The following is a 17,490-nucleotide window of genomic DNA, read 5'->3' as shown; positions in this document are numbered from 1 at the left end:
CCATTGAGACCCGGCCTACATGTCATCGTGTCATCGCGCCATCATGTCATCGTGTTAGTAACAACTAAATCACTTTCTTAAAAAATGTGTCATTATATTCACCACTTAAATAAAAGCATGCATATACATAATTTTTCATTTAAACCAAGCATGCACCGTATTTATCATAATTGCGTAAAATTCATAAACGTGATGCACAAACATTCAAAATATCATTAATTTGTGCTCAGGGCACTGCCATAACCAAAATCTCACCCTGGGTGCAAAATGACCTATTTTGCCCCTGAAACCCAAAAATTTCCATTTTACCCTGGACCTTTAAATTGACCCCGAAGCTTACCAAACTCCTTAAAATGTCCCAAAACATATTTAAAAGCATTCATAGGCGTAAACTTGAGAAAAAAATCAGAACTTAATCGATCAGTTTTAAGACTTGGACTGAAGTCCCGGTTTTAGCCCGAATCGACTCGAAACTTAACCAAAATTTTCCCAACTTTTTACCATATCTTAAAAACACTTAAAAGACCCTAAAAACCTCAAGATCACACTTCTATACTCCTCGGCCACACCTACAACGCTGCTAGAAAAATTCGGACGTGCCCTACCCGAGGCCCTAGCTCATCACCTCTCCAACATTTCGCTCCTAGCTCACCACCACGCGAACCAGCCCATGCATCAGATGTAAAGCACCCGACTGCTACGCTCCCCAAAACACCAATCGAACCCAACTCGCTCAAGACTCTCCTTGCAGCTTCTAGGACGAGACCAGCAGTGTTCGGGCATTTCCAGACCATGGTTCAAACCCACCAGAGTCTATCCAAGATCTAGAGTCGCCTTTGCACCACCATCCCTAGCCTATCCACCGATCTGAACCCAGAAAACGTGAAACCCCCAACTGCTACACCTATCGGCCAATCGCTCCAACCCTCCCGAACCTTACACTAGCCCCATGACACCACAAACCTACTCTGAACTGTCCCTTAGCATCAACATAACAGCAAACCCTTGCACAAAATTCAGAGAACGTGAGCAACAATCGTGTTATGCATGAAAACACATGGAAATCCGAAAATCTATCATGTTCATGTTTGGATCAAGAGTTTTCATGCAAGAATATATCTATATAAGTAATATCAACGTGATGCTGCACAGATGATGTTAAAAGGCATGCCTGATGATGATCGATGACCAAAACAAGAAGAGGGAGACACTGATGAATTTCTCCTTTGCAAGAAATGAAGTGGCCGAAGGTTTTTATTGAGTTGCGGTTGAGAAAACGAGAGGAAAGCTGAGGGAGAGGGGAGGTGTCGGCTAGATGCTTTAGGTTTAGGTTAAAGAGTGATTTAGGTGGTTAATTATATAATAAACAACTAGTTAATGGGCCCTAATATGTTTAATTAAAAGCTAAGAAGAGTTTTAGGCCCAAAAAGCTTAAAAGTAGGCTCATTAAATACAAACCCACTCTTGAAAAATATTTTGTGTTGGTAAGTTCTTGAAAATATTAGCCGAACCCTCAAAAAGTCTCATGATTCGATAAAATTTGCGTACCGTTAAAAATAAAATTATGTGGGTAAAAATGCCCATAAAATCTCATTTTTTTTAAAATACCCTTAAAACACTTCATATTAAATAATAAAAATTAATCATGTAATAAAATAATTTTCTTGAAAATTATCCCGTCTCCGTTCCTCGTTCGAACGTGAAATGCATCTAAAAACCCTAATACATGAACTTTTAAATTTTCGTGAATTAAATCATGTTTTTTATCACGAAAATTGCGGGCGTGCCAGGCACGTGTTCGTGCCAAAATTGTAGAATAACCTGACTTCTTTATCAAACGTTGCGACTCTCGATTCGGTCGTTCGTTCTAATTCCCTCGAAATGACTCCAAAAATGTGAACACGTAATAAGGAATATAATGGATTTAAGGGAGGAATCCATAAACAACATCAACATTTATTATGCTGTTATAAATTCGAACAAAGCTTTTACATGAAACTGGGATGTACATATTAAAATCTATAGAAGAAGATTGCTGGAAATAGAAATAAAAAACGGAACAAATGAGAGAAATTCTGCAGAGCGTTGCTATGGATTTTTTGTGTTGATTTTGTCGGGGCATTTTTCTGGTTCATCCTTCTGCTTTTGTCACACTCCACAGAGAAGTTTCAGCCACATTCCATGATCTCGCCACGATTTCCACGTCATGTAATGGTACATCGTGCTTTTCCTTGGGCCAACCGTTATTCTCCTAGGCTTTCCTTTGAAGGAATATTTTTTGGACACAACACCTATCATGCATGAATTATGTATAAAATGCATACAAATAATTAAAAATAAAAATCCTAGATTGCATGCATTCAGGTTACGTGAATTAAATTCACGGACCTTACAGAAGCCATTGATTTATTGGATTTTGAATTTGTGCAGCCAATGTTCTTGAAAAGATCTTTTTCATTTCTTGAATATATAAATTAATGATTTTTTATTTGGAGTAAATATTAGAATATTTCTGAGTAATGATTTTAAAAAGACTTAAAACTCTTGTCATTTTTTTTATTCTTGTTTTTTTTTATAATAACCTTGTTTAGAGGTTTGAATTGTTTCCTCCATTTGATGAAGAGCCTTATATCCGTAGATTTTTCCCGTGTCATGATCTTCTCGGAGCATTTTGTCCCAAAAATTTGTGAGATTGACAAGCCATAAGCTAGGAATTCTAATATCATTGAATCCTGATTCAAATTTTCATTTCCAAATCTATGGAATACCAAATTCTGTGAAGAATAAGCATAGGGTTTTTCTCATTGATCTAATTTTGAGATAATTGAGCGGTGACACTTGGAGCAAATGATATCCATTCGTCAATAGGATTGTTAAAAATCTCAGGAAATTTTTTGCAGACAGACCATATGATTTCCACCAAATAGAAAACCAATTAGGAATTAGATAATTAAAAACATTTTCACATATCTTTCAGAACCATGAATGTTTTCTTTTTTCATTTTCATATAATAAAGTTTTATGAAAACTTTCAATATAATCTCAATAATTAAATTTAAAAATCTCAGGCAAATTTTTGGCAGAGGGACCGTATGATTTCCACCAAATAGAAAACCAATTAGGAATTAAATAATTAAAAACATTTTCACAGTTCTTTAAGAACCATAGATGTTTTCTCTTTTCATTTTCATATAAAAAAAATTTCATGAAAACTTTCAATATAATCCCAATAATTAAATTTAAAATTTATTTGATGAATAAAAGAATATAATTCTTTTTCTACCAATGGAGATATACCCCATTCTTCAAAATGTATAATTTTCTGGATGATAAATTTTGAGAAGTTGTAACTTTCTTTCTGCTTAGTATTATTGAAAAAGTGAGTGATTTCTACACTTTGTGAGGATAATAAATGATTTTCATAAAATCACTTTGTTTGTATGATCCATTAACATATGATGTATTGAATAAATATCTTTCCATTATAGTCCATGATTCCTATTGAATATCCTTTTCTTCTATAAAAAGAATCAGATTTTTATGTGAATTTTTTGTGTATAAAGCTTAATCATTATAATCTTCTTTGGTAATATTGACATATGATGTTGAAGAATCAGAACTATTTTTCTGTTTGGATTTCAAAAATTCCTGAAATTCATTATGTAAAGGATTACTAGTATTCATTTTATTACTAGATGAAGAACTAGCAATATTTTGAGCTATTAACCTCTGTGTTCCATGTTGTGCAATGCTATTTGACGGTCTTTCTGTTGGAACATTTCATGTTCGCAATCTTAACTTTGATGTGAACAAAACTCGCTATTTTGTCTCTAATGATTTACTTTAGTCGCAGGTAGCTGGAACTGATCAGGCTTCGAACTAATCAGTTAAGAGAGATAAAACAGAAGCTATCGAGACGTAAACTGAAAACACCAACTGATCGACCAAATTGGATCAGTTCAACTGACATATTAAAGAACAGTTCAACTGATTGACCAGCTGATAGGTAGTTCAGCAGAAGACCTTCAGAAGCCCGACCAGCTGATGAAGAGTTCAAATGATGAAAAACCCAGCTGATCAGTTCAATTGAAAGAGTGAAATCAGTTCAACTGACGAGTCAACCGATTTCACCAGCCCAACTGAAGATCAGTTCAGAAGATCATTTAGGAATATCAGTTCGGAGTAATTCAGTTGCAGATCAAGACAAGCTTATCTTAGTGGATTCCATCTACGAACAAAGATACAAATATCTGTACGATCAAAGGTACAATAATGGACGTTGCAGCAAAGATTAAAGCCGTGAGATTCCTGAAGGCACGTCAGAAAAGTAAACACACATATACCAAGGAATGCATTCAAAGTTGCAATGATCACATGTGATGAGTCTTGAAGTACGGTCACAATGCCTCTATAAATACAAGCTCATGACCATCAGCAAGAACAACAAGAGAGAGCACATACTAGAGTGTGTGTAGAACAAAATAAAGGGCACGCTTATTTACATATCAGCTTACAAGAAGCAATAAGCCGAGAGGGAACACTTAAACGTATTATCAGCTGAGTTTAGAAACATATTCTTCCCTCAGTGTGAGAGAACACTTTCGGGTAGCTTTCAGAGATCAGTTCTCACACACACACACACCACCACTCAAATACAGTCTTGAACAAAGAAAATAAACTTGTGTATGTAGTTTTTCTCACATAGACATTAAAGAAGTATTGACTGAAATGTGCTGCCTTCAGTCCAGTCTAGGAGTTCAGTTAGGCAGTGGGTAAGTCCTTAGCTGAGTGGGTTTGTACAAAGAGTTGTATAAATCAAAGTCTTATAGTGAATCCTACCCGAGGCGGTAGAAAGGGGTGACATAGGAGCAATTGAAGTCTCCGAACATTCATAAACATATCTTGTGTATTTAACTGTTTAGCTATTGTTTTCAAACTGATTTAAGTAGTTAGAACATCCATTGGTTCAGTTCTCACCATAAATGAACTGATGAATGCAAAAACAAATCTAACATTTTTTGGTTATTCAGTTACACAGGATATACAAATATATCAGTGTTACTTAACGAAAGATTATTTCGAGTGTTTTCCGCTTGGTTCTGTACCAAACTCGATCTAATTCATCGGTGTATACATTCTTAGAGCACGAGCTTTTGTAGCTCTTGGAGATATTTTGTTTTAAGCACCTCAAGGTGCTCTGCAAACGATCATTCAATTGGTATCAGAGCTAGTTATTCTAAGAAGGACATTTGATATTTTAAACTATGTTTTAAAATGGATTTCAAAATCCTCTTAAATATTTTATGCGTTTGCTATAAGGAGAGCTTTGTTGTTTTAATTAGCTTGCAGGGTTTTGAGTTCAACTAAACTGCTCAACTGACAAAATTTCAGTTGCAAGTCTACTAGTCCAACTGATCAACAGACGAAACCCAACTACCAGCTGAAACTGATGAGCTAAGTGGAACTTAATAATCAGAAGTGTCGCCGCCTCATTTCCATATCAGATCAAATATACATGATCGATGCGGTTCAGCACCAGTTGAGTCCAGTTTGAGTTAGATCGACTAGTTAGCCAGCATAGAGATCAAGTCCAAGACAAATTAGCTGATCTTCTGGCAAAAGAAACTCCAAAATCTTTGCAGCAGTCAAAGCATTCAAGGCGACCAGTTGTTAGTATATTTAGTTCTATTATGTGTAAACTAACTGATGTTTGATATTATTTAAAGTCTGCTAGTGGAGTAGCAAATTCCCTTAAATTTGTTGATGTGTGTTAAAATATAATATAAGGGACGCTTATTTGATTAAATAAACATCTTTTTCATCTAGTTTGCCTTCACATAACTGAACTGCTATCTTAAAACTTGTTGCCTAAAGTGCTTGACTGATACTAAAACTTCATTAATCTCGTAAATGAATATATTTTTGAGGGGGAGTTTTTGATTCAGTTCTTAAGTTGGAGCTATTCTTTAAAACTAATTTTAAATTTGCTATCTTTCGAACTGAAAAACTGTTTTCAAATTATTTCATTCAGTTGTTGAGGGGAAGCGTTTCTTTCTGCTATTCCTCGAACTGAAAATTTTTTCTTGCAAAACTTTTCTTTATTTCTTTAATTCTCTCAAAGGGGAGAATTTTTTTTTGTCTTTAATTGTTCAAGTTTTGCAATCATTAAAAAGAGGGAGATTGTTGAAACATTTCGTGTTCGCAATCTTAATTTTGATGTAAACAAAACTTGCTATTTTGTCTCTAATGATTTACTTTAGTGCGCAGGTAGCTGGAACTGATCAGTTAAGCAAGGTAAAACTGAAGCTATCGAGACGTAAACAGAAAACATCAACTGATCGACCAAATTGAATTAGTTCAACTGACATATTAAAGAACATTTCAAGTGATTGACCAGCTGATAGGTAGTTCAGCAGGAGATCTTTAGAAGCCCGGTCAGCTGATGAATAGTTCATCTGATGAAGAACCCAGTTGACCAGTTCAACTGAAAGAGTGAAATCAGTTCAACTGACGAGTCAACTGATTTCATCAGCCCAACTGAAGATCAGTTCAAAAGACCAGTTAGAAACATCAGTTAGGAGTCATTCAGTTGCATATCAAGACAAGCTTATTTTATTGGATTCCAGCTACGCACAAAGATACAAATATCTGTACGATCAAATGTACAATAATGGACGTTGCATCAAAGATTAAAGCCGACAGATTCCTGAAGACACGTCAGAAAAGTCAACACACATATACCAAGGAACGCATTCAAAGCTGCAACGATCACATGTGATGAGTCTTAAAGTACGGTCTCAATGCCTCTATATATACAAGCTCATGACCATCAGCAAGAACAACGAGAGAGAGCACATACTAGAGTGTGTGTAGAACAAAATAAAGGGCACGCTTATTTACTTATCAGCTTATAAGAAGCAATCAGCCCAAAGGGAACACTTAAACGTGTTATCAGTTTAGTTTAGAAGCATATTTCTCTCAGTGTGTGAGAACACTTTCGGGTAGATTTCAGAGATCAGTTCTCTCTCTCACACACACACCATCACTCAAATATAGTCTTGCACAAAGACAATAAACTTTTGAACGTAGTCTTTCTCACATAGACGTTAAAGAAGTATTGACAGAAAGGTGTTGTCTTCAGTCGAGTCTAGGAGTTCAATTAGGTAGTGGGTAAGTCTTAAGTTGAGTGAGTTTGTACAAAGAGTTGTATAAATCAAAGTCTTCTAGTGAATCCTACCCAAGGTGATAGAAGGGGTGACGTAGGGGCAATTGAAGTCTCCGAACATCCATAAACATATATTGTGTATTTAATTGTTTAGCTATTGTTTTCAAACCGATTTAACTAGTTAGAGCATCCGTCGGTTCAGTTCTCACCATAATTGAACTGATGAATGCAAAAATTAATATAGCCTTTTTTGGTTATTCAGTTACACAAGATATACAAATATATCAGTGTTTCTTAACGAAGGATTATTTCGAGTGTTTTCCGTTTGGTTCTATACCAAACTCGATCTAATTTTTATCGGTATATACATTCTTAGAATACGAACTATTGTAGCTCTTGGAGAATATTTTGTTTGAAGCACCTCAAGGTGCTCTGCAAATGATCCTTCAATTTCCCTACCACCTCTTCCTCTATAAGAAGAATCACTGCGACCTCGTAATCTCATCTATGTAATTAAGATAAATATTCACGAATTAAAAAATCTGGTAAGTGATTATCTTCACCTTTCTTATAAATAATTTCAAAATCAAAAGGGGCTAAATTGGCTTGGCATCTTACAAACATTTATTAAGAGACATCATGTTTAAAATCTGTTTGAATAATAAATTTTGCGTATTTGTAATATGTTTTTATAATAAATGTTTTATTATATAAATTATTGATGGATCGGTTTTGACACATACGAGGGTGCTTCAAACACAATATTCTCAATGAGGTGCAATAGTTCGTGTTCTAATAATATAAACACCGATGAATTAGATCGAGTTTGGCTTTAAACCAAGTGGAAAATACTCGAAATAATCCTTCGTTAAGAAAGCTAACTAGATTGAAAGCCTTTTACCTTGTGTAAACTGATTAACTTATATAAGGGGGAGCATTTCTTGCATATATTAATTCAGTTATGATGAAAACTGAACTGATAACAGCTCATACTGATCAAATAAATTTGAAAATAATAGTTAAATAGTTAGGTACACAAGATATGTTTATGAATGTTCGGAGACTTCAACTGCTCTTATGTCACCCCTTCTACCACCTCGGGTAAGTTCCACTAGAAGACTTTGATTTATACAACACCTTGTACAAATCCACTCAGATTAGGACTTACACTACTGCCTAACTGAACTCCTAGCACAGACTGAAGGCAACACCTTCCATCCAACATTTGTTTAACGTCTATGTGTCAAAGATTACATACACAAGTTTATTGTTTTTGTGAAAGACTCACTCAGCTATCCTATACGCTATATCTTCTGTATGTATGTGAGTGTTTGTGTGTGCGTGTGTGAGAATTGATCTATGAATACAATACGAAAATGTTTTCACACACTGAGGGAATTGTGCTACTAATCTAAGCTGATAACACTTTGAAGTGTTCCCTCAAATCTGGGCCGATTGCTTATTGTAAGCTGATATGCATTGAGCTTTCCCTTCTCTGTTGATTTTCACATTATATATTTTTCCACACGCTTATATATTGATGATCTTGGTATGTTATTTATAGAGGCTATGAGACTATACACCAAGACTCATCAAATATGTTCGTTGCAATTTGAATCTGTTTCTCGAAATATGTCTGTACTTTCCGACAGCCATTCTGGAATGTTTTGGCTTTGAGCTCTGCTGCAACGTCCATTATTGTTTTATGACTGAATGATATGTGTGATTTTTACGTGTTTTATTGCATTAATTTGCGTGTGTTTGCATTGTGCTTGCGTACATTTCGTTTACATGTTGTTCATTTTAGAGTAAACATTTGCATGTGATCATGTCTCACTTGGATGTGACGAATTTGTAGGAAAAATGGCCGGAAAAACGGAACTCGGGGCCAAGTGCTAAGCCAACAAGATTGTGTACAGAAAGGTTGGCGCCCGAGCGGTAATTTTCTACCGCTCGGGCGCGAGAAGCGAGTTGCTGAAGAGATCCACAATGAAGAAATTACAGAGAGTGTGGCGCTCGAGCGGTACTTTTCTACCGCCCGAGCGCCAGAAGTCGCATACCCCAAGTATTTTACAGAGAGTGTGGCGCTCGAGCGGTAATTCTTTACCGCCTGAGCGCCACGTAATTTTGGCAAGATTTTGCATCCGATTCTTTTCCTTATTTCGGAGAGATGGCTGATATGGAAGGGGATTGGACGAATTTTGGGGATGATTCAGAACATATTGAGACTGGATTCTTCAGCCGCCACAAGCTTGGGAGAGACTTTCGCGCTTGGATTGAAGATTTGAAGTTTTCCGGGCGTCGTTCTTCGCGTTTTTCGTCAATTCTCGTATTTCTAATTTAGTTTTTCATCTTCTAAACTTTGTTTTGGTTATTTTCAATCATGAATTTTAGTAGCTAAACTTTAATATTTGTTGGGATTTAAGGGGAGCCTACCCCAAACTTTGAACTAAATTAATTTCTGTTCGATTGTTGCGTTATTATGATTATACTATTGTTTAATTGTGTTGTTAGAGCGTAGCTAACTTTAACAACAGTTTTTATATTGCGAGTGAGTTCGAGAGGATAACTTGTGATAGGAACGAGTAGTATAATCCGCGGATCTACAATTTACATAGACATATGAAATTGGATACGCGCCGATAGTTATAGTCCTTAGGGTCGAAAACTAGGGGATTTCATAAATCGAAATGCGATTCACTCTTGATAAATAATTAAAGACATTTAATTACTTCATTGAGTTGAATTAATTTGGCATAGCTCGAGAGAGTGTGTTCAATTGAATAGGAAATCTTGTCGGAAGCATATAATCACTATCGAACGAATTAATTAATTAACGAGGTGTGGGGACCCGGACGCTAATCATCTTCTTAATCATCGTTGGGATTTAATTATCAATTAAGATAAACAGGGTCTAAAAATTTTTCTTTTTAAAATAAAGTGCGGAAGGTAATGGCATCTACACGATATACATATATGTATAAAACTACATTTCAGTATAAAGGTACAATAATGTACAATCTAAGTCTAAGGTTCGATTACTAAGTTCAAGTAATAAACCAAATCTACAGTAAGTCCGGAATCACCACGCTAACTCGTCTTCTCTTATCGTCTTCTTGACCCTGATTCAGCCCCACCTGTTGTCATGTACACATACAAAACAAGACAACAGCCGGATAACTCCGGTGAGAATAAATCCCAGTATAAAACATGGTAAACATGTATAGAAACAATTTAAATCATAAAACATGCTATCATAAACATATTCAAAAATAATAGATTTCATAATCTATGAAATCAAATCAACATAAGCATGCAACTCAATTCAGATAAACATTCAATTTAAATCAAATCATATAAACATGCTATCATAACTGAAAGTAATAAACATGGGTTTCATAGTCTATGAAACCACATCTATAAACACATGCAGTTCTAGTCAAATCATGTCTGGACTCGACTCAACTATAACTCTAGGGATCCCGAGGTGAATAAGACGTCACTGTCTGTCACCTACCCTCCCAATCGGGGTGACGTACGTCTTATTCCTAGACTTCGGTCATATCTGTATCGAATAATCTACAATAGGACGATGTCTGCTCCTATGTAACGATACACCGAACAGTCTAAAAGTCTGAATGTTTCTGTCAAACTTTCCTATCTCAAATGCAATGCATAACCATCTATAAACAATGCATAATTATCTCAAAAGATTCGAATACAATTCTATAAACAAATCATAATCATATCAAAAGATAAACAATAAGTCTAGTATGTGATTTAGTTGGGAAACTCAAATAAGATCTGATTTGAGTTATATCTTCCCAAATATCACATGAATTATACCTTTGTCGTCCTGATCTGACGAAGACGAAGTCTCGAAGTCGAATCTGTCCATATCAAGTCTGAAATGACAATATCAAATACACTGTATCAATGTGTAATTCAATTCACAATCTGTTCTGATCAATACTCAATTCAGTATATAATCTGATCAATGTCTGAACAAAATACAATCTAAATCAAATCTGAATCTGAACAGTCTAAATCAACTGATGTTTCGACGGCATAACGATACAATCTGAATAACCCCGTCAATCTGAACATCACAAATATAATTCTCGAACCCATAATTTGTGTCACTACAATTTATAATCTGAATATTAACACAATTCTGATATAGAATCTCGGTCAATATCTTTCGAAAATCATAACAATTACATAACCAGTCTGTTCTTTAATCTGACTTCAATTATATAATATCTACGGCAGTAGAAATACCATATCTGAATCATATTCAATTCTGGCAACATCTTAAATTCAAATCATGTCTAAACGTAACAAAACTTACGTCTAGTTGTAGCTGTCGTTGCTAGAAATACGGTACCGAAGTCAGATTCAAAATCTGACGGACGGATTTCTCGTACTTAATTTCCAAAACTCAAGAACAAAGCCTTTCCCCAATTTTTCGATTCTCTTCTGAATATTCTGAAGGATTTGCATGTGTATATATATGTATATATACATCCATGACATGCATGAAAGCAAGTGGCGCACTTCATGATTTCCAGGTGGCGCTCGGGCGGTCAAGAGTTACCAGCCCGGGCGCCGAACCTTCTGTCCGGTTACTTATCTTACAATTCCCTGGCGCTCGAGCGGTCATTTTCTACCGCTCGGGCGCCACACGTTCTGTCCAAAGATCAATTTGCGATGCATTGGCGCTCGGGCGGTCTTTTTCTACCGCTCGAGCGCCGAAGGTTCTGTCCAAATTCTTGGCTAACCATGCCACGACGCCCGGCCTCGTCATTTGAGTTCTTGTAACCTTAATCATGTCAATAATCAACGTCTGATTATAATGATTAAATTTCGGGCATTACATTTCTCCCCCTCTTAGATCTGAGTTCGTCCTCGAACTCGTAATTAATCAATTCAGATATATTAGAAGAAATGTATATAGAGTTTAAATCAGAAACTTATCTCTATGAAATCATTCTGAAATCTTAATCCCATATCAGATTCTGGCTTCCACAATAACTCTGATAAAATCAATCTCGCAATATTGGCTATACAACATCCGTATATATATATATATATATATATATATATATATATCAAACTACAGTTCATAACAACTCATTATTATCAGTTGTTATCAAGTCTGTTTATCCCAGTCAAGGGTGTATTCAATCTTCAGTGTCGAATACCAATCGTCACCATCCGACGTCGGCATATGAAGTCTGTCTGGTCTGAACTATCTTCATTCTTTTCTGAATTAGCTACATTTTCTTTGTCACCTCTTTGACCGTATCAGATCTTATCTCAGGTATCTCCGAGATATTATCCTTATACCAAGGAAATCTGCAGTACTCACTGTACAATATGTCATTTGTAACTATCTCACTATTCATCTGATAATCTGAATACAATAACCCAGCGACCATATGTCCTATCAGTCAGTGCTAGCATCCAGCACTGCAGCTCCTGGAATATCTTCCAATATCTGGATAGTACCCTCTGACTAACTGTCAGTCGGTAGATCATATATGAGAAAACTTATGGTATATTCTGCCACAAGTACACAATCAAGTACAATCACAATTTGATATAATCTACTTAAACATTTTGTTCCATCTGACCATTTCTATGACAACGATCTTTGTCATCTGGTACCTGTTTGTCCGACATCTTGTACAAACTAATAGATATAGATTGACTAATCTGTCAATCACAATCATATCATAATTCAATCTGGAGAAAATGGCGGTAATTTCATTACGAACGCCATAGAAATGCATCTCCCATTTCTATTCAGAAATATACACATCTGTAATAATCTTCTGATTTCTGTCTTCATTTGTTGACAATTCGTACAATTCAGTACAATTTCTGCCAAAATTTCAGTACAAATCTGTCACAACTGGCTAAATCTGTTTATATCAAAACTGTCTGTTCGAATATCATACATTCTCAGTCACAAACATGACAACTGAAGTCACTACAGCGCATTTCTGACATTATCTGTGATTTCAACTTCGAACTACTGATATAAACAAATCAGTTAATAACATAAAAAGTAAAAAAAAAAAAATTACCTACCTGATATTCAGCTCTGACTACCAATATCAATTCTGTTATACAATACTGAAACATTCTGATATCACAAGATAATCAATCCTAATACAAAACACAGAATCATATATCTGTTACTCTGATCGATACACTATTCTGATTGTCGAAATCAAGTTCTGAACATTCTGATCACATTTCTGAATAGTTGTACCTTTCGAAAACAACTCTGATACAATTGAACTGTATATATTCTCAACGGTTCACAACAATCTGTATCATATACGGATTCAAAACAACAGTAATAACAAATCAGATACAAAATATCAGTAACCTATACAGATCTAGTGAGTTCAATGAACTCATAAAACAATGATTTCTGGTAAATATCTTCATGTCATTCTGATCAACTGCTATATCTTATCTGCAAATAAAATATGCTCCCCAAAACAATATAAGATGTCTCAAATACTGATTTAGAACAATAACAATACTCAGCAGATATAAAGCAACAGTCGAATAAAATAATCTGCCAAATCAGACAAACTACATTTATGACATTTCTGACATTTCTGATCTCCATATCTTTCAGTCACTGATCATAACCGCAACTGTGTCAAAATCAATCTGTATACTAATTTCAGATATCACCTACTCTGAATACAATCTGTTTCCAGCGGAATTCTTATCTGAATAATTTCTGTATACAATAATTCTAATTCTCAGAATATTCACTACCATCTCCAGATATTCAACTCTTTCAATTCGGTATTTATTATTCTGTATATTCAATATCATTCTGTACTAAATCTAACATACAAACCATACCTAATCCCCATTCAATTCTGAAGTCTATCTTTTTGAGATCACATAAATCTGAAATCTCATCTAGGCAAATATCAGCCCACTCATATATCACTGGCAAATCTGCCAATGCTAGGCTCGATTTCAGTAGATCTACTAAATACATAGGGATACAATCTGTTCCTTTCTGTATTAATCGAGTCATATACAATACAGATATCAAAGGAATTCTAAATCTAGAATCCTTATCGTGGTATCTCCACTGATCAGTCATCTCTGATCTAACTCTTACCATTTCTGAAAAAATTCTATAATATGTCTGTACTTGTTCAGCATATACATATCAATAATGCGTTCAAATCAGAAAACACAAGTACATAATAATCTATCTTGATTTCATTCTCATCTTACTGTAGTATACAATATATACAGAAATCTCTGATATCAATATTTCATCAACAAGCAAGGACGTCAATACTACAGTACATACAAATCCAACAGATACAGCATATTTCCATGCAACTCAGTCAAAGATATTCTTAACAAATGCATTAGTATATATCAATACATATGCAATAGAATCATAAAGAATAGTACCTGTTATGAATTCTGGATCTGTGTTTTCAATTGAACTATGTTCCCTACAATCTTCGGGAACGCTTCTGGGGACACACTTTAGCAAAGTGTCCCGACTGTCCACAAATATTGCATCTGCCAGTCACTCCCTGTCATTGCTCGGTGGGATGTCTCCCTCCGCAACTCCTGCAATACACTCCAGTATGGCTTGGACCAGAAACGCTGGAGCTATATGAACCGCTTTCTAGTTTTTTGAATGGTTTCTTCCGAGCTTTCAGCAAATCTTGCTTTCCACTCGTACTGCCTCGATCAAATCGGAGAGGGGATTGCTGTGTCTGGGGTTGTTTCACACACAACCTCCCTAGCTGTCTAATCAGACTCGCCTCAGCTCTCTTCGCGCTATTCAAGATGTCAGCAAAATGGTAAGGTCGCTGCAAATTCATAAATGCAACTACCTCCGAATTCAACCCTCTGATGAACTGATTTACTATAGCTTCATCATTTCCAGCTAAATGAGGAGCAAAATGCAGTAGAGTAGAGAATTTGGCGGTATATTCATCAATATTCAACTGATCTTGACTCAAATTCTCAAACTCTGCTTTCTTGTCCTCTCGGTACGAGGCTGAGAAAAATCGTCGATAAAATTCAGTTCTGACTATTTCCCACGAAATCACTGTACCTCTCTGTTCCCACATTCTTCTACTGGTAATCCACCAACTCCTGGCGACTTCTCGTAACTGATAAGGTACCATTTTAACTCTCTAGTTCATCTGTACAATCAAGTAAATCGAACAAGATTTCTATATCATCAAACCAGTTCTGACAATCTTCAGATGTCTCGGTACCACTCAGAATCGGCAGTTGTAATAACTGAAATTCCCTCATCTTGGCTTCTATCTGAGTTTCTGATGCATATATCTGTTCAGTTGAAGTACTACCCCTTTCTGGAAATCTCCGAGGCGGTATATCTGAATATCAAACAAATTAATACACAATCTATACAATCTGTCTCAATCCTCCTCTATTCATATATCTCTGATCCAGACTCGGTTCGGATTCAGGCTTAACAATTACATGCTGCAATCAACTCAGCTACAAACAACATGTAATAGGGAAAGCAGTAAATCATGCTAGCACACATCATGCAAGTCAACATTGATATAAATCTCATGCTAGCAATCACATGCAAGGAAGACAATTTAATCTACCCCGCTCATTCTCTACTATCTCATTCTAAAGGATCTATCAATTCTGACTATCTCAATCTAAAGGATCTATTGCTCTGATATCACCTGTTGTGGGGACCCGGACGCTAATCATCTTCTTAATCATCGTTGGGATTTAATTATCAATTAAGATAAACAGGGTCTAAAAATTTTTCTTTTTAAAATAAAGTGCAGAAGGTAATGACATCTACACGATATACATATCTATATAAAACTACATTTCAGTATAAAGGTACAATAATGTACAATCTAAGTCTAAGGTTCGATTACTAAGTTCAAGTAATAAACCAAATCTACAGTAAGTCGGAATCACCACGCTAACTCGTCTTCTCTTATCGTCTTCTTGACCCTGATCCAGCCCCACCTGTTGTCATGTACACATACAAAACAAAACAACAGCCGGATAACTCCGGTGAGAATAAATCTCAGTATAAAACATGGTAAACATGTATAGAAACAATTTAAATCATAAAACATGCTATCATAAACATATTCAAAAATAATAGATTTCATAATCTATGAAATCAAATCAACATAAGCATGCAACTCAATTCAGATAAACATTCAATTTAAATCAAATCATATAAACATGCTATCATAACTGAAAGCAATAAACATGGGTTTCATAGTCTATGAAACCACATCTATAAACACATGCAGTTCTAGTCAAATCATGTCTGGACTCGACTCAACTATAACTCTAGGGATCCCGAGGTGAATAAGACGTCACTGTCTGTCACTATACCCTCCCAATCGGGGTGACGTACGTCTTATTCCTAGACTTCGGTCATATCTGTATCGAATAATCTACAATAGGACGATGTCTGCTCCTATGTAACGATACACCGAACATCTAAAAGTCTGACTGTTTCTGTCAAACTTTCCTATCTCAAATGCAATGCATAACCATCTGTAAACAATGCATAATTATCTCAAAATATTCGAATACAATTCTATAAACAAATCATAATCATATCAAAAGATAAACAATAAGTCTAGTATGTGATTTAGTTGGGAAACTCAAATAAGATCTGATTTGAGTTATATCTTCCCAAATATCACATGAATTATACCTTTGTCGTCCCGATCTGACGAAGACGAAGTCTCGAAGTCGAATCTGTCCATATCAAGTCTGAAATGACAATATCAAATACAATGTACCAATGTGTAATTCAATTCACAATCTGTTCTGATCAATACTCAATTCAGTATATAATCTGATCAATGTCTGAACAAAATACAATCTAAATCAAATCTGAATCTGAACAGTCTAAATCAACTGATGTTTCGACGGCATAACGATACAATCTGAATAACCCCGTCAATCTGAACATCACAAATATAATTCTCGAACCCATAATTTGTGTCACTACAATTTATAATCTGAATATTAACACAATTCTGATATAGAATCTCGGTCAATATCTTTCGAAAATCATAACAATTACATAACCAGTCTGTTCTTTAATCTGACTTCAATTATATAATATCTACGGCAGTAGAAATACCATATCTGAATCATATTCAATTCTGGCAACATCTTAAATTCAAATCATGTCTAAACGTAACAAAACTTACGTCTAGTTGTAGCTGTCGTTGCTAGAAATACGGTACCGAAGTCAGATTGAAAATCTGACGAACGGATTTCTCGTA

This window comes from Primulina eburnea, chromosome 2 (assembly GCF_022965805.1).
Source record: "Primulina eburnea isolate SZY01 chromosome 2, ASM2296580v1, whole genome shotgun sequence".
Classification (NCBI taxonomy): domain Eukaryota; kingdom Viridiplantae; phylum Streptophyta; class Magnoliopsida; order Lamiales; family Gesneriaceae; genus Primulina; species Primulina eburnea.
Note: the sequence above shows the minus strand (reverse complement) of the source record.